At 36.8% G+C, this 23836-nt stretch overlaps 1 protein-coding gene across 2 annotated transcripts in view; it reads left to right on the top strand.

Moving 5' to 3' along the window:
- The window catches only part of LOC149916752 (uncharacterized), a 122534-nt gene extending 106062 nt beyond the window's left edge, over positions 1-16472 (top strand). For both annotated transcript variants that reach the window (XR_016469058.1, XR_016469057.1), the window contains 3 exons: positions 1185-1298; positions 6033-6114; positions 13829-16472. The gene's annotated coding sequence lies outside the window, so the exon portion shown is untranslated. The remainder of the gene's footprint in view (positions 1-1184; positions 1299-6032; positions 6115-13828) is intronic.
- Positions 16473-23836: the final 7364 nt, after the last annotated feature.

Here is a 23836-nt window from a genome sequence, read left to right as displayed (position 1 = left end):
AAATATGGTGTGTTGGATCTTAAGACATTTTCAGCATTTTCTACTGCTCTCTTTCATGTGTACATCTAAGGATCTGTGTAACATGGTGTCTGTTTTTTCTTCTTTCAAAAACTAGTAAGCAATCCCTTAGCTCTATCTTGACCTATGAGCTTCTTAATCTCATTTGTACCCCTATGCCTTTGAGGAGGCACAGTAAGAGAATGGCTGGATAGGGGTCTTATAGCTGGCCAAGGTGAACCTACCCCCATTTCTGCAAAGCAAAAATCAGTATTCCAAAGCATGGCAATGGACAGTTGCTGTCTGTTTTGTTTGTTTCTCTGTTTTGAAATATAAAGTTAGAAGTATCTGCAAAAGATCTTTCTCTGACATATCATTATTTTAATATTTGAACTTTACTGCTGAATTTAACAATATTTTTTTAAAAGATACATTGTGGAAATGGTGAAAGCCATCAAAGTGAATTAGCATGGCAGGTTGTTGCATACATTTTATACTAGCAAGAAAAAGATTTGTAGAGAATTGCAGTTTCTTTACCAATTCACAATTACTCCTAAAATTTTACAGCAATTAAAAATTAATTTTACATCGTGCCTTGCTGGTACTTTGCAGCCATGAATCACTGAAGGACTTTTGTAACAAATTTAGGCAATGGGCTTGTTCATATATTTACTCTGTGATTTGCTTTACTCTGGTTTTTACTCTACTGACATAAGTTGGAAAGCAAATACAGAAATAAATATTCCTGGCTGTTATGTTTGCAGAATTTTAAAATATTATTATTTGACTATTATTTATCCTATTAGCTCTCAGCATCATCTTAAAAAATAAATAAAGAAAGAAATATTGTATTAAGCTTTTGTTAATACTTTTTCCTCCTCCTTCCTTCCTGAGAACTTCTCTCTGCACATTCTGCACTTCCCTAAGCTCACTTAACTGTTCTGCTGCAAATGTAATCCTGCCTATAAGTGTGTGGCAAAGGAAATAAAAGACAAATTCAACACAGATGATGTAAAAAGAAGAATACCAGTTTATTTCAGTGGGATAAAAATGTAGGTTTGTTTCTTGTTCATCTAAGAGGGCATTAAAATTGATTAGATTATTTGGAGAATACTTGCCTGGTCCTGTTCGATGGAGAAGGAATGAATCTTTGCTAAATCACTCATTGTCTCTTCCTGCTACCCCAGATTTCTCTGACAGAGAATGACCAAGAGGAAAAATGAAAAAAGAGTGATGCACCACTGGTCTGGAGATTTTTATTCCATCAGACATAGACAGAATCTTCTGCTTCTCTATTTGAGGTAGGCTCAGTACTAAGTGAAAAGATCACAGGTGTCTAATAAAAAATAAGTAGAACAAAACAAAAAACCATAAGTAGTCTTAAAAATTATAATGCTGGGCCTTTATGATTGATTTTTATTGGTGAATGTAGTCTGCAATAATAATTATACACATGTCTGATGTATGCAATTTTTGGTCTCCCTGTAATGTCTACAGAACAGTAACTGCTGTCAAGTAACTTCTACCTTTGTCTGCTTAGTTCAGGTAAGTAATGTCTCTCTCCTGTACCAGCGGTGCAGTTAGGAAAGGATATTGTGTAAGAACTCAAACTTTATCTAATTTAGTTGGAAATAAAAAATAATTCTGTGTTGAAAGCAGATGTTTTCATTAATATTAATACATTTCTCACTTTCATCTTTCTTATTAGTATTTGTAACCAATCAAGGAGTGAACTTTACTGCTTGTCTTTGTTATCTCTTCCTAGAGTTTGACTTGTTATAGTCTTGAACTAGATATTTAGTTCCCTCAATAATGTATGATGAATAAATGCTTATATTTTTAAAAACATAACAATTAAAATCGCTAAGAGCTCAATAACCGATCAACTTCAAAGATTTTAAAGTATTTGGAATTAGAATGTATAGATTTTTCTGCCACAATAAATTCAGATGAGACACCAGTCTTGCTGTCTTCAGAAAAGTGGAAAAGACTTATCTGCACTTTTATTTTTTGTTTGTTTAAGATGCAAAATGTGTGAAATTCAGTCACGCATCCTTAAGATAAGTAACAGAAATTGTGGAAAAGAGAACTGGTACAGTAGTGTAAGCTGGAAAATTTAGTTAACTTTATTGTAATTTGTTGGCAAGAAAGTTCAGCAGTGATGGATGTCTTACAATTAATGGGATGAATGTGAAATATATTTTGCAGGTGTAGACACTACTTAACTGATGTCATTCCAAAATTTCACTTAAAGGTTTCATTGATTTAATGATTTGTGGGCCAGGAGCTCTCAACCTTGAAAGAACATCTGTTGTCAATGTGCTCATATTTTTAAATTCACATTGACGTTTATTTCTCTGTAATTTTTTCCATTAACTATATTTTGAAGAACTAATATTAATGGAAACACTGGATGCTCACAGGTGCTTTCCTCAAAATATTTAAAACTCGTATTCTTTAAGTATGCAAGAGTCATTACCAGGCATTTTATGGCTCTTTACAGGAAAGTGGATGCTGCTACTTCCATAAAAATTCTGCATACTCAATTTATTTTCTTCACATAAGAAGTTACTTTGGAATCTACAAGAGGAAATCATTCTGAAGTCAGAGACAGTTGGTGTTGGAAGGGTCCTCTGGAGATCATTTAGTTCAATCCCTTTTCCTCAAAGCAGCGTCAGATAAAGTCCTTTGCTGGGCTCAGTCCGTTAGACCATGTCTGTCTTGCCAACACTGAACACAGCATTCCAGGTGTTCACTCACCTGTGGTGTAAAGGGAAAAGATAGCCTCCCTCTACCTGCTGGCAGTGCTCTGCCTAAAGCAACCCAAGAAGCTATTGGTCATAGGGCACATTGCTGGCTGCCCACTAGGACTTGAAAGTCCTTGTTTGCAGCTCCTTTCTAGTCTTGTGATCCCTAGGAGGCAGTGCTGCATAGCTTTATTCTTTCTTGGGGTAGGACTTAGTATTTCCATCAGGTGAATTTCACAAGATTCCCATTGGAATTCCTACAAATACAAGGCTTCCTGTTCTCCAACAAAGGTCTCATCTACACCTTCCCATTCAGGCAGTCTGTAGCAGACAATTACCACAGTATTGCACATGATAGTTTGCTCACTAATTCTGACCCATTGCCTCCACTGGCTCATCACCTCATACAAAAGAAGAGCTCCATTCATTCCCTCATCTTCTTGATGAGAGTGTAGCACCCTTTTGCCCATGTGCCTGCAACTTCAGGAATGTGAGTTATTCCATGATTCCTCCATTTTTCCAAAGAGATTGTAGTCCCATAACTGCACACTGACTTCTAATTCCTCCCCTTTGCTCCTTGTCCTGCATATAGTAGTGCACAGGCACAGACAATCAGAGTTAGAATGACAATCAGTTGTGCTCATTTTCAGGTTGCTTGTTGAAAGTTCTCATTTCCAGTTTTTCCACTTGCAGCTTCCTCTTGGTGCCCCTGAGTGGTTCAGATTCAGCTATCAGAGATGCTTCATTCAACAGCAATCCCACTTTCAGCAATGAGGGCAGTGAAACTATCCCATAGTTGCAAGCCTTCAGGAGGAATGGTAGCTGTGTCTGTCTCATCACTTCAGCTGAACATTTGACATCATGAGCCTGCAGGGTTTCAAAGAAGATCCAGGTGATCTGATGTGCAGTCTCCCGACCTCCTCTTGCAGCTCTTTCTCATAGGATCACAGCCCCTAGACAACTGCACATCTCATACAAGCTAGAAGAAAATACGTTGCAACCTCAGAGAGAGATCCAAAGTGATTCCTGAAGCACGAGGCCCACCAAACTGTCTTACTTCTGGACCTTTATCTTGGTCAAGGCCTCCAATTTTGCAGAAAGAGTTGCTCCAGCAGTTGCTGGGGATCACACTGTGCAGTGTGACACCACTGTCGTTGAGGATGTATGTGCTGGTCTGAGCAGAATTGTTGGCCTGTTTTTGTGCTCTTCTACCACTCTTAGCTCCCATTGATTCTCAACCTGATATTCAAAGCACAAAAAATAGTTCCTTTTCTTGAAAACCAACAATGTATTTATTACTTTTGCAGCCCCACATGCAGTTCTTTTTTTTTTTTTTTCCCTTCTTTTCCAATACAGACTTCTATGTGGCAGAAGGTGGTTTTGAAGTCCTTTTCTTGAAAGGTCAAAGAATTCTTCAGTGTATGTTTTAACTGGCATCAATAATTGAGAAATAGATCTGTGCTAGTGGAAATCTTGAAAGTACTAAACTTTTAACTAAGAAATATTCTTATATTTCTCTGGAAGTGGATTAGAAAAAAAAAAAGTATGCTGAGAGATCAAATAAATTCCCTTGTTAAAGAATATCAAGGTTTATGTTAACAAACTTGATAGTGAATTGGGAAGACTTGTCAAAGAAAATGAAAGAAAATTCCTTTTGATACACCAACTACAAACACAGGGTAAAAAGTTATGTTCCTTCAGAACAAAGGAAGGAGAATGAAATAAAGAAAAAGCGAGAATATGATAAATTCAATAAGTTCAATTTTGTAAGTTCAATTTTTATACTGTAATTTTGAAAGACTTAATGTACTTCTTTTTGTTTGTGTTCAGCACAGTGATGCTGTGGCACCACACGTTGAGTTAACATGGACACATGTACCACATGCTCACAGATTTCCAGCTCTGTCATTTGCTTATGTGCAGTTAGCTCATTTCTGCTGTCACTTTTAGTAGTTCATATAATGCTCACTTCTAGAATTAAGAGCACACAGCACACAGCAGCAATACGTCTGTGCAGTGAAAGTTATTGTCCTGTACAATCATTACGTATGAACTAAGACAATAACTTAATCCTAAGAAGAAAGGAGATAACACATTTGAAAGTTGATATTTTCATAGACAGTTGTCTTTTCTTGAATTTGAGTTTAATGAGGTCAGTAACATAACATGTAAGATTTAATAACTTCATAATCTGGGAGATGCTTTTTATTCTGATTATTTACTGTCATTAATAAGCCATTCATCAGTTCCTGTCCTAACCTGCTGAGTAGCATTCCTGTGGACTAGCAATCATTTGCTGCATGTCAGCAATAGATAAAACCAGTCTTGAGTATTCTCCCTAATGCTGCAAACTATTTCACAAGGCATATGAACATGGGAATGGCCTTGCAATGTGAAAACAACAGTCTGTCTATACACTGGCACATTTATAGCCAACCTTAGGAAATGGAAAAGAAGTTCCTCCTCATGAATGAGACAGAAGGATAACAACAATATATGTGATTTTTTTTACATGTTTTAAACATTAACTGTCTCAACTTCCTTAGATGGGCTGTGGTATCTATGTACTCAATAATGTATTTCTCTCTTGGACTTCTCCAGTTGCACTTAAACCCAGGCAAAGTGGCAGACCAATCATCATGCTACAGGGAGTACCAGGTCTGCTATCAGCTGCATGAATGACCTCTTTTGCCCCATTTAAGCCTCTTACAAACTTCTGTTGGATGAGTTATGATTCTATTGGAAAATACTAGGGGTAACTCACCCCTTTGTACTTCTGGTGCCACTCATAATTTTACTGATCTTTATCATCTCTCATCCTCCCAAATGTGTCTTCCCAGCCTGACAAGTCCCAGCCATCTTGATGTTTCTTAAGCTTGAAATATTTTCTATTCTCGATCATCCTTGCTGCCCTTTTACTATTCTGGAATATCCTGACAAGGCCACCCCTGGAGTGGTACATCTGGTAGTGGACTGCAGAACAAGTGACAGACTTACTAGACAGCGTCCAGTGAAGGGCCCTGAAAATCATTAGGACTTGGAATGTCTTCTGTAGGAGAAGATGCTGTGAGACCTAGGGCCATTCAGTTTGGAGGAGAGAAGGCTCAGAGGGATCCTACTTGTGTGTAAAAGTACCTAAGTGGAGACAAAGCTAAACTCTTCTCAGTGCTGTCCTGTGACAGGACAAGAAGCAAAGGACATAAACACATACATAGGAAATTCCATTTAAATGTAATATTATTTAATGTATATATTTTACAAAGTACATTTTTATTTTTGCACTGCTAGGTAAGATGCTCTTGCTGACCCTTCCTGAGCAGGAATTTGGACTGGATCATTTCCAGAGGTGACTTCCAACCTCAGCAGTTTTGTGAGTTTGTGATAAAGCTTAAGAAAATGCTGTTTTAATCCATTACATATTTTATTTTCTTCTGTCTTTCTTCCCTGATAATATCTAGCATTCAATTAGAGTTTTCACTCTGTTGAGGTAACCTCTTTATAAGCTTGCCTATCATAAGCCTAATACACTTGAATGATCAGCTAAGAGCTAGTCATAGTTTTATGGTTTTTTTCTTTATTCATTACTCACATTTAACTGTAATTAATTTATAGGGTGCTGTGCTTGGAAATGGTAGAGTGTTCTCATTTTAGTGCCAGGACAGACAGACAGCCTTCACAAAGCATCAGTCTGAAGACAGAGATGGTAACAACAGGACCTTTTTTCACACAAATACATGAATCGCAAAGTCCTTCTCACATCTGTCTAATTGAATATATAGGAGTAGAGACAGCTGCTCTTCTCAAACCAAGAGCACTTGTAGTTCAAGCACTTATTGGAGTGAATGAAGAGGGGAACAGTGTGATTAATATCCAACTACTGTTAATTAGCAGCTTCTCTTGTACTCTATGCCAGAGGGTCTGATAGTTTAGATGACTGATTCCCTACGGTGCCATGTAAACATAAGATGATTATCCTTCATTTTCAATTTCTTTTTACAATTGCATTTTCAGTAAAAGTAGTTTGACATACAGCATCTAAGTTCTTTTAGGTTCATAGGTGTTTTTTTGGGTTGAGAATTTGGGTCAGCACAATAGCAGCTTTGTGATTATTTTAGCACCCAATTGAGTTTATATAATGATATAAAATATTGGCACAAACCAGAATTTAATATGCTATCATTTTGATTAGCAGGAACTGGTATAACCTTCGTGGAAGGATGGGAAAACAATCTTTTTCATTTATGTCAACAAGTACAGATTGCTGATCTATCTTGTTTGTGTGTTTGTTTTGATTTGTTTTGTTTCTGAGGGTGAAGGGGGTGCAATAGGGTGGAAGTTTATGTCCTTTTCAAATGACATTTTAAATTTCTAATGGATTTCCCTCTCTGCTCTCCCCTTCAAAAGTATCATCCTAATTATTGTATTTAAAAGATTTGCCATGAAGTCAGACCAAATCTGAGTTAGCTTGTAGTGTTCCATTTTCATAGCATAATGTTACTGGCCACGTTACTGTACTTAAAAAGTTCCAAGAGATATGCTGTTTAGGAGCTATCCAATTATTTATATGCAAGTATTAACTGTGAAGCAGCTCAGCATTACATTTATGCTGGCACATTTTGCATCTCTCTTTAAATATCTGTGTAAAAATTGTCTTGCTGAAGGTCGTTAAAAATGTTTCTAACTAATGCATATATAAACAGACACATATATACATATATTTATTTATATTTCCACTTTTTAATGTACAGATAGGGGTTTGATTTTCTGCTAGAAATGTGTGGAATATTAGAGATGCAAATGTAAAACTCCTTGAAGGCAGAAGCAGTTTCCTTCTATGTTCAAGTTTATTTCTATATTTGCAAGTTGAGAGTATAAATGTTGTGGATCATTTTTTTAGTCTAATTTAAATATGTAAATATTGCAAAATCACTGCATACCCAGGCACTCTCTGAATAAAATCTTCTGATTTGATTGTGTTGTGGATCTTTCCAATCTAACCTTTGCTGGTAGAAGAAAATATTTTCACACTAAATTTACTAATATGCAAATCTTAAAATAAAACCTCTGTATAAAGTGAATCTTATATTCTATATGGATGTGCAAACTGACAGCCAGACTTCATGCAAAAGTAGAATTGGGATTAATGCACGTAGTGACTAGAGATTAGATGAAATGGGCAGAAAACTTTGGGTAGCTAACTGCAAACCCCAGCTTTGAGGAATGTTGCGAAAATACTGAATTGTAACAGAAACGTTAAAATAACCTTATTCTAATCAGTGGAAAATCTTACAATAAAAGTCTCCCAGTCTCAGTCAGTATCCCTCTGTAAGATGTCGTGGCAGTGCACTCATTTTCATTAGTCAAGGATGTGTTAGGATGTGCCTTCTGTCTGTTTTCATAGAACAGAATCCTAGAACTGTTTGAGTTGGAAGGGCTATCTGGTTCAACCCCCTGGGGTTGTATGTCCCCAGTAGGGACACTCACAGCTCCATCAGTGTTCAGAGCCCTGTCTAGCATGACCTTGAGTGCCTGAGGGATGGGGCACCCACCACCTCTCTGTGCAACCTGTGCCAGCGCCTCACCACCTTTATTATAAAAAGCTTCTTCCTTACATCTAATCTAAATCTCCTCTCCTTTAGTTTGAAACCCTTTCCCCCTGTCCTATCACCACAGGCCCTGCTAAGGAGTCCCCTTCCCTCTTATAGACCCTGTTTAGATTCTGAAAAGCTCCTCTCAGATCTCCCCAGAGCCTTCTCTTTTCCATTCTGCACAGCCCCAGCTCTCAGCCTGTCCTCACAGGGAGGTGTTCCAACACTGAGATCACTTTTGTGGCCCTCCTCTGGATGCTCTCCAGCAGCTCCATGACTCTTCTGTACTCCAAATCTGGACACAGAGCTCCAGGTGAGGCCTCACAGTGCAGAACAGAGGAACAGGATCACCTCCCTCAACCTACTGGCCACACTGCTTTCATTCTGTTTTGTATTCTTTTCTTTTTATCTGAAGAACACAACTGTTGTTAAGGAATGGAAGATCTTTATTCCCAAAGATTGCCAGCAGACACAGTGCCCTTGCAGGTAATGTAGGCAGAAAGGTTTAGGAATTAATGCAAAGATTAACCGAGGCATTATGTCTATCACAGAGTTACAGGTATAAAACAACAACACTTAGAGGAAGTTTGCATTTTTGCAGCTGCAGGTTTCCTCTGGGCTTTCTTTGCAGTGCTTACTACTCACAAAAATGACATAGTAAAATATTCATGAGTAGCAGGTGTAATGCATTAAACATGATGAGCCGGCAGTGGAAGAATACTACTGTTGAACTGAAGGTTGTCAGCACAGAGATGTACGCTGTGTGAGGATATATGGAACGTGAGGGTAACCAGGATGCAAGCACGTCTGCTTCATCAGGATATCTGGTTAATCATATTCAAAGCTATTTCAAGTATAAAGTATATTTTTTTCAGAATGGGTACTCTGTGTACGTGTGTGATTTGCTAGCAAAATTCAATTCAGCTGGCATGGAGGAGGAGACCAAAGGAAGTATTCAAATTTGGAGCTGGAGCTGGATGAAAAGGAGCACACTATACACTATATGGCCATCTGATATGACCACAGAAGCTGGAAGGAATGAGGGTCAGCTCTGAGGGTTGAGAGACCCACCCCTGTGAGTGTGGGAGTGAATTACAACAGTGAGGTGTGTGTGACCCAGGAGCAAAGTGCAGCCTTGGTCAGCTAGTGTGGCCATCTATGTTTCTGCTGTGTTTGTGTGCCCTGGGATGGTGAGAAGGATGGTTGTGATGGAGAAAGTTGCTTGTGCCAATCATACTGTGGAGAGAAAAACATCTCTGGCCACAGTCTTGCTCAGTGCTGGCACTCCAGAAGCCCAGAGAGTGGCATGCAGGTTGTATGTGCAGGTCAGAGTGACAACATGTGAGGCATGATGCAGCATTATCCTATTTTCTAATACTGGCATTTCTTTCGGTTTCTACAAAGTTTTCAAGATGTGAGCACGGAAAACAAGCCAGTCAGTAAGCAGTTCTGTGCAGCGTGAGATGACGGATGTTTGGCTGTTGACTTTGTTTTAAATGGCATACTTCATTTTTAAACATTTTCTTTAGCTGTCCTTCTCCTCAGTCTTCAAGATCCTTAATAACTGAAGACTGGCAAAATCTGCAAGACAGCAGCAAGCTCCATTTAGCACTTCTGTACATTTTTCGATGTATCACAATAATATAGGGTTCATTAAACACTCCATGAATTTTGTTATGGAGTTGTTTCAGACACCTTGTCCTTGCCAAAGGCTATTCTTATTATTAACACACTAGTCTTTTTTTTTTTTTTCCAAAATGTGCATTCATTTTTATTAAGATTACTTATGATGGTATCAGTCTAAAGAATACCTTTGGATTTCTTTAATATTTACCCCTGTTGATCCTCATTTGAATACATATGCAATTTAAGTTTTCTAAGCCACTGGCAATACCAGCTGGTTGCTCTGGAGAGTTTCCTAAGCAAAATTCTAAAAAAAAAAAAAAAAAAGAAATAAAAAAGATATTTATAGCTGAAACTTTTTGTATGTGATTTTCCATTCACTTTCTGGTATTTGTGATGTTGTGTTAACAGATAAGTGTGACTTGGGATTCTGGAGGAGAAAAAAGTGCACAGTGAGGGCTACATTATACAAGTGCTGTGTAAATGAGGATGTTGAAAAGTAGAGCAACAGCATAAAAGCAGTGTGAATAATGGAGAATTTTGCTGTGAGTTTGTTTAGACTGCAAAACTTTGTCATCATTTTACATTAAAGTACTGAAAAGAAAATACGCACTAATTGTTGTTCAGCGTGTCCAAAATTTATTAACATATCTCAGGAAACAAATATTGAATACATTTCATTTACGTTTACACTAGCATATATATATGATAATTACCTGCATAATACCTCGTTCTTAGTGGAGGTTTCCAGCCAGGTCTTGTTGATGCCAGTGATCTGTCATGAAGACCTTCAGAAAGGGAGAATGAAAAGAACAGTTGGTTTTGTTGTTGGTTTTGTTGTTTTTTTCAGCTCTCCAAGTATTTTCTCTGTTGTAATGAATTTTTTCTTGGTCCCTTGCATTTCTTAGTTGCATGCTACTCAGAACTGCAACACAGACCATGCTGTTTCTTTCTAATTATATACAGGTTTTAGATGTTTCTAAGTGGCTTATTAACACAGCCTCCATTGTTTTGCTGGTTTAGAAAATACTTACACGCGTCTAATTCTGATTTTTACATCCTCTTCTGATTTTTGTAGCATTATTCATGGTTCTAGGTTTATATCTCTATCTAAACCTGATAGATTTATTTGGGGTTTACAGGGCAAAGTTTTGGTAGCAAACGCTTGCAGGGGGGGCCTTTGTGAGAAGGGACCAGGAGCCAGCTCAAAGGGAGACCAGCTCAAAGGGAGGCCATCAGGCACGCAGGTGACATCTCTGTGATAACATATTTCAGAAAATATATAAAGTGTTGTTGGCACCTGTGAAAAAGAGTGAGAAAAATGTGATAGAAGTGAATCTGCAGTCACCAAAGTCATTGAAGTAAGAGGAAGAGGAAATGCTCCAGGTGACAGAGCAGAGGTTTCCTGCAGCCCAGGAAAGGCCCGCGGAAGAACAGTCCATGGGGCAGCAGAGAATGCAGCCTGGAGGAGGCCCATGGCAGAGCAGGCTGATGCCAGGAACTGGAGAGGGGCCCACAGAAGAATAGAATGTCTGGCAAGAGTTGTAGCCTATGGGAAACCCATGCTGGAGCAGTCCATTCCTGAAGAATGAACCTTGTCACATGGACTCATGTTGGAGCAGTTACTGAAGAAGTGCAGCATATTGCAAAGGACTGCATCCCAGGGGAGGGACCCCATGCTTGAGTGGGGGAAGAATGTGAGGAGGAAGGAGCTGGAGAGTTGGAACGTGATGAACCGACCTGTCTACTTTCCCAAATCCACCATGATGCTCACCATGAAGGAGGTAGAGCAGTCAGGAGTGATGCTGTGCCTGGGAAGAAGGAGGGTAGAGAAAGGTGGATTTAGTTTTGTTATATTTCTTACTATCCTATTCTCTTTTTAACTGAGAATAAATTAATCTTCCCCAGATTGAGTTTCTTTGTCCAAGACAACAGCTGATGAGTGATCTCCCTGCCCATATCTCAACCCTTAAGTTTTTTCTCCTTGTCCTGCTGAGGAGGGAGAGTGAGTGAATGGCTCACTGGGCATCCAGTGTCCAGACAGGTCAACTTACCACGTTGACACAAGAGTCCTTGTTATAAGCCCACCTGTTAAAGCAATTAAACCACACCATTAAGGTTCTCCTATAGTTAAGACAACCTAACCTCTACAGGAATACATAGACCTTCCAGAAGCCTAGTGACAGTCTGATCCTGGTTCAATAGTCTGTTTGGTTTACATAGTACTTATAATTGGCATTCATATTTATTTTCTAGTTTTAGAAATTGAATAAATACTTAAAAACTTTACTATTTCTTCATTTTAAATGTTCACTTGCAGTGATTTGACACTTTATATCTTCAAGAGCATGCTTAAGCTCTTTTGCTTTCTACATTTTTGCAAAGTTTAGCATTGAAAACAAACCACAGTGAATTAATTTAAAAATACATTCACAAAAGGCTCACTTACTGCAGTTTTGAACTTTGCCACTGATTACAGAGTCATTTGTGGTTAATTAAGAACAAACCGTAAGCAATCTGTCAGCAGCAGAAAATTTTTAGAAAAAGATACAGTCCTTGCCTCTCAACTGAGTAGTAAGAAGAATAGAAAAAATAACAGCTTTGCATGTGTAGCATGTAGGTGTTAATAGTTCCTGCAGACATTTAAATCACATTTTCAGATCTTAAGTGTCAAGAAGGTCAAGGAGATGCTCCTTCAACCTGTTTAGTGCTCTGGGGCTTTTTCTTATTGCTTCCACAAAATGTGTGCCGGTGAGTCTGGATGTTCATTCTGTGTTTCTGTGTTGGTGGCCAGGCTGCCTGTGCCACGCAGGGCAGCTCAGACCATTTCCCTGTTTCTCTGGAGCTCTGCCATTGTTCCAAGGCTGTCATTCTGTAGCTCTGAAACAGCATAAAAATTTTCTGAACTTGATCCAGGCTGAAGTCTGGACTTCGTTTTAAACACCTCATTTAGTATAAATATTATTTTGATGACAGTTTTAGCACTTTTCATGAACGTGAGTCTCAGTGGAAATGTTTTCACTGATGTTTGTCTTCTAAAACTCATAGAGAAATGTAATGGCAATGAGCGAACCAACTGCATCAATGTATGGAAGATTTCACAGCTTTTATTGCATGTATTTTGCATGCATTTCATTGCATGTACTTTAATTTCCATTTTACATTGTTACAGAAGCATTCAGTAGTGGCAGCTCAAAGTCTATTAGATCTGAGTGTTTTGCGTTCTCTTTTGCAAAAGTCATCTTTGTTTCATTGCAGGCCTAGCTGCGAAGAAAATTATATCTTTATAGTATTTTTTTAAAAGCATTTTCACTGTATATTAAGTCTAAATTATATCGTTCAACTCTTTTTCACCTTAAACTCTTTGAAACATGCAGCAAAATGTAATCAACATAATTCAGCAATCCACATTCAGCAGAGGAAATACACCGTATCATTTACTGGTATTAAAACACATATTTGATGAGACTGCTCACAATCAATCCTTGGACAATGTTTGCATTTCCTTTTTGCTTTTCTACTAGCCAAACCCCCAGCTTTGCAGGATGAGAGCAGATCCCAACCTGTGTCTACTATTGAATAAGGCTGACCTTTGAATGCACCTTGCTAATTGCAAAAAAGGGGACAGAAATGGGGTTGGGAAACACTTTTGTGTTTTCCATAAGAAACTGTCTTTGGATTTCTGCTTTCTGAAACACCTTTCCTTTTTCCCACTCCTGTTCTTCTTTTCGCCCCCCCCTTTTTTCTCTGTAAGGAAACATCTCATATACAACATACACATACATATACATACATATACAACGCAGGAAATATCTCATATAAAGTCCTTTTCTGTGAGACCCCTGGTAATCTTATCTCCTTTCCATTCACCAGGCGCAGAGTTCTGGCTCAAGCTATCTTGGAGGCAGAAGAAGACAGAAAAAGCTACCATAGACTTGAACTGAACCTTGTGAGAACCACCTTCTTGTTCCCACTGCCCCCCAGGCACCATAGGAGGACTAGCAAAATCTGAGTGTTAGGTAGTGTCTCTTAGCTGTCTTTTCAAAAAGGTCTGGAGACACTTTTCTGAATATCTGAGCTCCTCAAAGGGGAAGAAAATTACTTATTTTGCATAAACTACTATGATAAATATTCAATAATAAGCACATTCAATATTCAATACATAATATTCAATAAATATTCAATTATATTCAATTCAAATGTATTAATAATACATTTTGTCAGCCTGCCCTCCTGCTGCCATCTGTACCACATCACAACATGTAATAGGATGCCAATGGGAAGGTTCAGCCTATGCTGCCATGCCACCAACATCCATCTCTGACATGGTGAGCCAACATCATAGCATAGGAGGTATTACTTTTGGAGTATCCCTCATAGTAGACCAGCACTGGGCATCTTTAGATGCAGATTTATTTACAAGTACAGATGGTGATACATATTTATTTGTGCAGTTAAATACTCCTAACATACAAAGTAGCTTCTTATGACTGCTTCGGGTCAAATTACTGATTGGTACATTGCTAATTTTTACAACTGAACTCCAACTGAAAAGGTCTTTTCCCTGTTATGAATCAAGCAGAGCACCTGCCTGTCTCACAGTTCTGAGAAGCAATCCCCAGCGCTCACTGGCCTATGGGCAACAGTGTTATTTAAAGAAAACATTGTAGACAACATCAGTTCTTTCTCTCTCTATCACTTCTAGTTTTAATTTTTAATTTTGTGTGGCTCCCAGCAATATTATTGTCTCTTGCAGGCAACATGCTCCTAGGGGCATGAACATGAAGAAGGAGCATGCTTTTTTTGTTTTCTGTCAATCCATGAGTTCTACTTTGTTTTTCTTTTCCTTTCAATTCTCTCCCCATCCCATTGGGAAGAGGGGGTAATGAGTGAACAACTTTGTGGTGCTGAGCCATCTGCTGGCTTGAACCACAACATTTTATCACTCCAGATCCATACAACCACTTCTGCAGATGTTGATTAGAGCCCTTGTATTGTAACGAGATTCTGCCTGGAAGAGTTCACTTATCTCTTAATAAAACTGAAATATTGATCGAACCTGTTATGGATGAGGACAGCTTGGCACTTAAATGTTCGTGCTTGTCAACACTAAGCACAGTGCAGTGTAATTAGCACACGCTTATTAGTATCTTCTTCCTGATGTGTATATACACCTACGTGTACAGGAAACCATCTCAATTAATGGATAAAGTAAAGAAAAATCTGAACACTAAAGTACTTTTGCATAAGAAATATTGTCTTCGAGCCACTACAGTTTGTATTTGCAGACCAGCTAGCTACTCCAGAGAGAGATGTTCTCCCAGAATATACACTGGAATGAGCTCACTTATCTACTCTCCATGAAATGTGAAGTGTATGGTTCTGTCTTCAGCCATATGACTGAGCTGATTTTCTTTCTCTATGGTCCATCTTTTTTCCCTTTGCTTTTGTTTCTGGTATTGCTTCTCATACCTTTCCCCAGTTAAAATCATAAATTCTCTTATTTTCATGGGTTTTCCTAAAGGACAGACTCGCCAGATGCTTTTCCTTTCTTGTGGAAGAATATATACATGGAGAATGTATGTTTCATTTCAGAGACCAGTAAGAATGAGGAGGAGAAGCTGAAAAATATTTTCATCTGAACAGATCCATCAGCTTAGCCTCAGATAGGCAGAGCCTGAGATTAACAAGCTTTACCTTGACGGTGACTCAACTGTGAAAGCAGTGTTGTGACATTTCTTAAGGAAGGCTGCCCACATGCATATTTACACTTCAACCTTTCTTTTTTTTTCCTCTGTCTTGCTAATCTCTCTTCATTTTGTAGTGAATTACATACTATAACCCTGCAAGAGGAAGTTGGTTATGGGCTGTGCCTCTTGGCATTTAGGGCACAAGAGAAGTAGCTGAATTTCTCTGGTTTCAGTGCAAGGAAATATTCACTTGTACAGTGTGACTGTGAATAAAAAGAGAATATCCAGTTAATAGCAAGTAACCACCCTTTTTTGTAGAGACTTCAGGCATATCAGAATACATCCACTAATAATAATAGAACAATCTTCTTTCATGTGTTGCCTCTCTACTTTCAGGGTTTTTTTTAAACAAATAATCTAGACTGGAAATCCATATTTTCTGTTTGTGTACCCAACAGACAAACTAATAAAGAATACAAGATATATATATATTCAGATATATAAAATCCTGTCCAAATCAAATGGGACAAAACCTATAAATGCAGGTAATTAGAAGAGATATTTAGTTGGCCATCTAAAAAAATTCTTCAAATTTTTCACATGGTAACATGAGACACAAATGTGGTATCAAGAAGCTCTCTTTTGTCTCCTTATTTTAGATCAACTGGGCATTAACAAATGCTGAAACATGGGTATTTTTTTTTTTTTTAATTAGACACAATAAAAGTCTTTTAGTTAGCAAGCTAAGACTTCTGTACTATTTTTTTTTCCATTATGTATGGGATTTTGTCCACTTAGCATATGAAACAGCTGTGAGATGTGTGATCCTTCCTTTAAGGATATTATTGCAGCATTAAAATGATGCACATTGACCATCTAGTGAAATCCTTATATTTTTATATATTTCTTTATATTGTCATTTATTTATTTTTATGCATAAGCATAAGTACGCATGCTTTCATTTATTTTTCTTACCATATTTTCCTGTTTAAAAATGACCATCTTTATGCTCAGGCTGCAGAGAAAATTGGATATCAATACATACTTGTCTCAAAACATCAATGCAAAAGTTTCCAAATGTTTTTTTCAACCATTATAACCAGAAATTAGTTGTGATTTACGAGTAGTAGTAGTAGTTCTCAGCTTTCATGGTACTTCACTGCTTTACCTGTTATTTTTGATGAAATAAAAAGATGAAATAAAGATGAATTTAAAATGAATTTAAAAGTACATTTAAAAATAAAAAATGGAGAAGAGTTGGATCACGACAAGCTGATATTAGTTTTGCTATGTAAGAGGAGCACAAATTGCATGAGTTTCCCCAGAATTCTGTGACTGCAGTAGGTACCCAATGCCAGGGATGCATAACGCACACAGTACAAGAACATATTTGCACCACGACATTCTCTGATGCTAACAAAAATATGTATGTGCAATATAGAAACATTCATGGAAGCAAAGAAAAAGAATGCAATCACAATTTTTTTTCCCTCTAATAGTCACATATGACATTTGCATGTATTATTTCAGTGGATTTAAGAGCTAATGGTAGAATGCAGATAGGATTGAGAGCTGGTCAAAGTGCTTCAATTTATTTATTTATCTATTTATTAAATTCATATTTGTTTCTCAAAAAAAAAAAAAAAAAAAAAAAAAAAAGGACAAAATGCATCAGTTTAAGTGACCCTGCTCAGTTACAAAGGGAAAAGGTCAAAGCATTCTGTTTGAATAACGTATTGCTTTCTATTTCTGGGTTGTTTGGATTATGTTCATTAAATTGTGTAAGAATATAACAATATGTCTTATTTTTATAATCTAATAAAAACTAATGAAACTGATTGTATTTAAATGAAAAGTTTTAATGATACCTAAATTGTTCTTCCTTGCAGATATCCATGTTTTATTACATTCTTTTATTAGCTAGCACTAGTATTTGCAATAACATTATCTGAGATTAACATCTCTTCCTCCTATAGCATTTCTTGAAGATAAATTGCTTGATAATCCAAGTAAAATGCTTGGCCTTTGTGGAATAAAATAAAAAAGGGACAAAAGAGTTGCCAAAATGTGAGTAAATAATATAGGTCATAAGCAAGGATAAGAGTTTATACATGAACATACGAATTTTCAAATAAAGAAGGCCATGACAGGGCAATGCATTTGCATTCTGTGTAAACTGAATAGATTTCATTTCACTTCCCTACCGATGTGTACAAACTGCAGAGATACTCTGCTGCGTGCAGGGCTCTGGAGCTGTCATTGCCTCTTCAGGAAATGTTGTTAAATGACAATCTGTTTTTCCTAGGAATCTTAACAACTGTATTGTAAATAGTAATGTATAATTTTTTTAAATAAAACTTTCTAAGATGAGTCTAATTTCAGGCCATGAAATAAATGCCACGTTTGCATTATGCTTGTTTCAAGGCTATAAGAAAACTTAAGAATCCTGCAGCGAACATTAAATGAGTTTCAGTGTTTAATGGATTACTGCACAGCCCGCTCCAGCTTTACTAGGGATAAGGATCTGATTTGGAATGAAAATGATAACAGGATGTTGGATTTTCTTTCATAGTCTTTGTCTGTTAAAGAAGACCAGATTTCCTCATTGCAGGTCATGTAATGCTAAGGCAATATTACTTATGAAATACAATACATACTGTGTGTACTGAAGCCAAAATATAAGCCGCAGAATCCACTCTACAAACTTACAGAAATAACATGCTCAATGCTCTAGTCATAGCACAGCTGTGTGGGAATTCTTGGCACCCAGGAGGACTTTATTCCAGTTCCCTCTCATAATTTAAGAGCAGAAATATTTTAAGGCAGTCCTACAATACTTATTTAGAATTAACAGCCAGGTCTTCCGGGGTTTGGTACTGTGGGGAGAGGAAGAGTACAGTATTTTAGTATTTTAGCATTGCAGCTGTTGTGCAATGAAGATCACCACAAAAAAAAAAAAAAAAAAAAAAAAAACACAAAAAAACCCAAACAAACAGAAAACACAAAAAACACCAAAAACAAAAAACACCAAAAACAAACAACAACAACAAAACCCACAACCCCATATCATCAATTTTCCTACTGCTGAAAATATAGTTGATGATGCATCTGAAAAGTCAGGATTCTGAAGTTAATCCTTGTCATTTTGGTACTGTTTTTAAATCACCACAGATTTGCTAACAGAGGTTTCTGATGCTTCTACGTGAACGGTTTCTCAGTTTTCAATATTTGAAATATTGTACTATTTGAGGTAAAACTGGACAATTCTATGAAGTTCTTAACATGCAAGAAGAATAAATAAGTTCAGATGTTATGGCCTATGAGTATGTTCATTCTTCTCAAGTAAAATACATACTTGGAAATTCTGAAAAATGCCTTATTTGAGTGCTATTTTTTAACCAATGACATTTGAAGATGTTGCTAATTGGGGGTTTTATTCACCAGGAACACTAGAATCTAAGCAATAATGTTTATATAGATGACTGTGATTCACAATGTCAACTGCGTCGAGATCCATTGCAGAACAATTTTATTTGCTCATGATTTTAATGTTCTGTAGCAGACAAATATTTCACAAACTCTGAAAGAGTCCATGTTTGATACTCTCCAAAATTATTTAAAATAAAAGACAGTGCCAGTATATTCATTCTTTTATTTTTGTGTATGTTTTCAGTGAAGAGCTTTGATTTATTTTCCCTAAACTCCTTGTGTTTTGCAATGAATTGATTAAGTCCATTGGTTTTGCTATAGAGTTAATAGGTTTGATTTAAGAAAGAGCATGCCCTATGCCAAAGGGCCATCGACAGAAAAAGTGCTTTGAGGTATACAGGCATTGATGCCTTGGATGGAAAAAGCTATATATTATTTCCTTAAATCAAATCTTCAGCCACAAATCTGGCACATTTGTATTCTAAATGTCTGAAAAATTATAGACCTTTATATTTGTTGACCATGTGCAATCACAAGCCATCCATTTCAATAAACCATTAAGTTGTGAGTACCACCCAAGCATGGAACTTCAGAACACGTGCTTGAATTGGTTTCATAGAGGTTTCAGAGAGGAAAAAAAAAAAAGTAAAAAAAAAAAAAAATAGAACATTATTTTAAATATATTTGGTAATTAAGATATTATTAATTAAATTCTACAACGAGCTGTTGCTGAAACCTGTGATGTACAGAGCTTTCATTTACAGTCTAAAAAAGGAAGTGAATAGTTTTCTGATGATATACAATCAGTTCAGAGTAATAAAATAGCAAAATTCTCACAAAAGATGTCACAAAATGTAATAACCGAGCATCCAAATTCCACAGGTGGAATTCAGTCTAGGAAATACAGTCATATGCACTAGTCAAATATTCCCATACCTAACAACCTCCAAAACTGAAGCCATTCAAGAACAAAGAGAAAGAAAAGAATGTCAGGCCCATTCAGTGTGACATGGAGCTCAATGTGCTATTAGGAATTACTAAGATAAGGAACACAAGAAAAAAAAAAAATGATATTGCTAAGGCAGTTGCTGAATCCATCAAAGTTAGGACTCCAGGTATTTAATAAAACTGTTAGACAAAAACAGCTAGAATTGAGCTGTGGGTAACACCACTATTAACTGTCCACCAGACAGATGTATTCCCCATTCATTATAACCCTTTGAGCTCTATCTACCACTGAGTCAGTTCTTCAGCCCATTCAGTATGAACTTGTAATTACTAAGGCAGGACTTTCCTTTTATGAACACGTTGACTATGACTGAAAAATACTTTGTTCTATAACTGCTTCTCAGTATCCCCCAGGATAATATACTCCATAACTTTTCCAGGCACTGAGGCTAGACTTACAGGCTTGTATTTTCCTGGGACATCTCTCAGGCTGTTCTTTGAGCTGGAAATAATATTGGCTGGTTCCCAGTCAATAGAGTTGTTCCCAGATTCTCCAGACTTTTGATAAATTTTTGAGAGGGGTTCAGCTACAGCATCTGCTGACCCCTGCAATACTTTGATATCCGTTCCTCCTTTAATAGTGCTCTCTGTAACTCCGATGAGATTTTCTCTCTGTTATTTTCTATGCCCAGGATTTTTCACATGAAATCCAGTAGTTCTTCATGGTCTACTCAATTAGCTAAAACTCAGGCCAGGGCCTGCTCATCTGCCTGCCTACAGTTATTCCACTGTACTAACACATGAATCTAAATAAGGTGATTTCCCTTTTTGGGAAGCTGTACTAAAACAAGGAGAGAAAAATGAACATGGTTGGCTAAATTTTATCCATAAATATCACAGAAATAAACTAGCCTCTGTAGCTCAAAAAAGAAACATTTTGAAGGAATGCAATAGGATAAAAGTCAGGTGAAAAGGAAAAACAGAAAAAATAATTCACTTGGTAGAATAGGGAGTATTAAATAAAATTATTAGGCAGCAGATTGAAGGAAGACATGAAGTACCTTCATCATGCAAATAATATTGCTGTATTGAGACAGAGCACTAATCGAGAATTAGTGTGGCCTGTCTGGAGAAGATCCCTGTAAGCTGGCCGACAAAGAGGAGAGAACATCAACATACTGTGGGTGATGTGAAGATGATGGATTTGCACAGACCTCTAGCAGTGGTAGAAGAAGTAAGATACTGTCATGATAAGTGGCATTAGATTTAGAATAGAATAAGATAAAGATAAAATGTTACTGGTTAGATATCTGATGAAGAAAGTAAAACATCTTGCAAATGGCATGTAATGATAGACTTAACTGCCTGAAGTTGTTGACTTCCCAGCTATTGCTATGATCAGTAAAACTGGGAGTCATTAGTGATTTCCAGTAGCATGAATGTCTACAGAATAGCCTCTGACATCCAAAATAACCACTGGGGCATGAGGGGTCTTTTTACATGAATAATATATTTGTGAAAAATTGTATCTCTTGGTTCTGGTTCCAGTGCAAGCTTACATGAAATTCTTGAAGAAATTTTACAAGGCCATATTTCTCTGATTCAGTGTATATGTCCTCTGAAAGTGCTTTAGAAGAACAGATCTCCGTGAGTTCATACCTACTATGGTGCAGCTGATTACGAATTTAATCTACAGTCCTCTTCAAGACTTTAGATTCTACTGAGTAGATAACATTCTCTTTTGTAAACACAGGTTTAAAATATTAAATATTAAAAATTTCCTGTAATAACACTATAGGAACCATTGTTCAAAGTCCACTACAGAAATTGAAAATACTGTCTCCGGTCCACTTTGGATACAGGCCTTAGTGTGTGAGGTTTTTTTTTTTTCTCTCCTATTTCTTGAGGATGCTATTTGACATTAGGCAAACTTGAATTTTAACAAAGCATCATAAAGTCTTTTTGGTAGTCAGTTTTTTTGCACAATAAAAGATTGGCATAACAGTGCATGCTGGACAGGAACTTTGAAATCTTTTACAGGAGAAGTTACTTTATTCCAGTGTTAAGACAAACAGAAATTTGTGTGCATTATTTTTAATTGAATGGACTCATGCCAAATGCGTGACCTTCATAAATTTGTTTTTCTAATGAAAACAAGTGAGCTCCAAATGCTACTGACAGCTTAAGCTAAGAAAATAAAACTAATTATGCTCAAATTAAATTAATTTTCCAAGAAAATGTATTCCAAGAAAAACTAAAAATGCAAAAGTTGTGGGATTTTTTTCCTTTTTTTCCTTTTTTCTCACCCTAGTGAGACTCCATAATCGAAAAAGAAATAATTAATTAAACAACAGTGGGAAAAGGGAAGCTTCAATCAGTCTAAATGTTCCCTTGATAATTTTGAAGTATAGTGTGTTTATATAGATCTAAATTGTTTTACTGCATATTACTAATGCAGTTCTTTTTTATTTTATTGCAATGTAATTGTAAGAGCAGTGGCTGTATTTTAAAGGCAGAATTATTTCACAAATGCTGAGTTCATATACTTTACAGTTCAAGATTTTTTAATTTACTTCACGGATGTCATGCAAAAAGGCTTTTTGAAATGTTTGCAATGTGTAAACTCATGGTGAAAACATCTCCTAATATGTCTTATTAGTCTTATTATTAGTTTCGAATTTGCACCACAGCTTTTTAGTTTTAATATTAAGTACATTTTCCCCATTTATCATGTATATTAATATCTCAGCACTTTATCCCTGAAATCAAGAGTCAGCTGACATTAAGAGACAAGCCATTCACATAACACGAAAGGGATTTTTCTGTTTTAATTCTTTTGCATGTCACAACCTTGGCTTGGATCAATTTGTGCTTCGCAGTTATACAAACACTGTATATAAATAGTACTATGAACTGCAAGGTCAAAAGGACAAAAACATTTTAGTCTATTCTAATCCAGTTTGTTCAGAAAAGTTCAGCATCTTTAGTAGATAGACAGGAAAATGTTATAAAACACTGCTCAATCTGGAAAGTTTAATTCAACATCATTTGATTATTGTTTATGCTTTCCATTTTCATAATTCTATATGACTAAATCTAAATGCAGTACAGTATCTTCCTCTCCATTGTATTATGCAGTAGACAGGCATTTATTCATTCGTGTATGTAGATTATCCTATTTAAACTTACACATTCACAGTCTAAATGCAAAGACTGACTGTGAAATATCACTTTGTTTAATTACCCTAAGTTTGCACATTGACGAGTGAGGCAAACAAAACGAAGCATTCCAAAACTGTGCTTATCAGAATGTTAAAATATCTTTCAAATTAAGATGGCGTATGAGACTTGGCCTTTTGATCTTTGAAACTACTCACCACTTACAAAGAAAAGGAAGCTATAACTGGAAAAACGGGTTATTTCTTTATCAAGGAGTTTAGATCCTCAAAAAGGCACCAAGTAGAGCTTTTTAATTAAGCTTGCTAAACAAATGCCTAATCTTTCTGTGCGAGTATTTGTTTTGCAGTAAGCAGCCCTTTTTGCCCTTCTTAAACATTGATTCATATCAGAGGCACTGCAAACACTGTATTTTAAGAAGATCATTAAGCCTGATTATTAAGACTGGGAGCAACACACAGAGCCACAGCAATTGTTGTAGCTGTTCCCAGGCTTCTTTGGAGAATCCTCGTGGCTGCTCTGGGTGATAGCTTGCTCCTGGCTGGCTGGAAGAGACTACACCTTTTATCCACAGATGGTACTAGTGGGTCTCAAACCCTCATTCAGCAATCAGCTGGTGAAGAGACAGACAACCAGG

This window comes from Phasianus colchicus, chromosome 9 (assembly GCF_987193195.1).
Source record: "Phasianus colchicus chromosome 9, bPhaCol1.hap1.1, whole genome shotgun sequence".
Classification (NCBI taxonomy): Eukaryota; Metazoa; Chordata; class Aves; order Galliformes; family Phasianidae; genus Phasianus; species Phasianus colchicus.
Note: the sequence above shows the minus strand (reverse complement) of the source record. Positions and strands in the feature narration are given on the sequence as shown.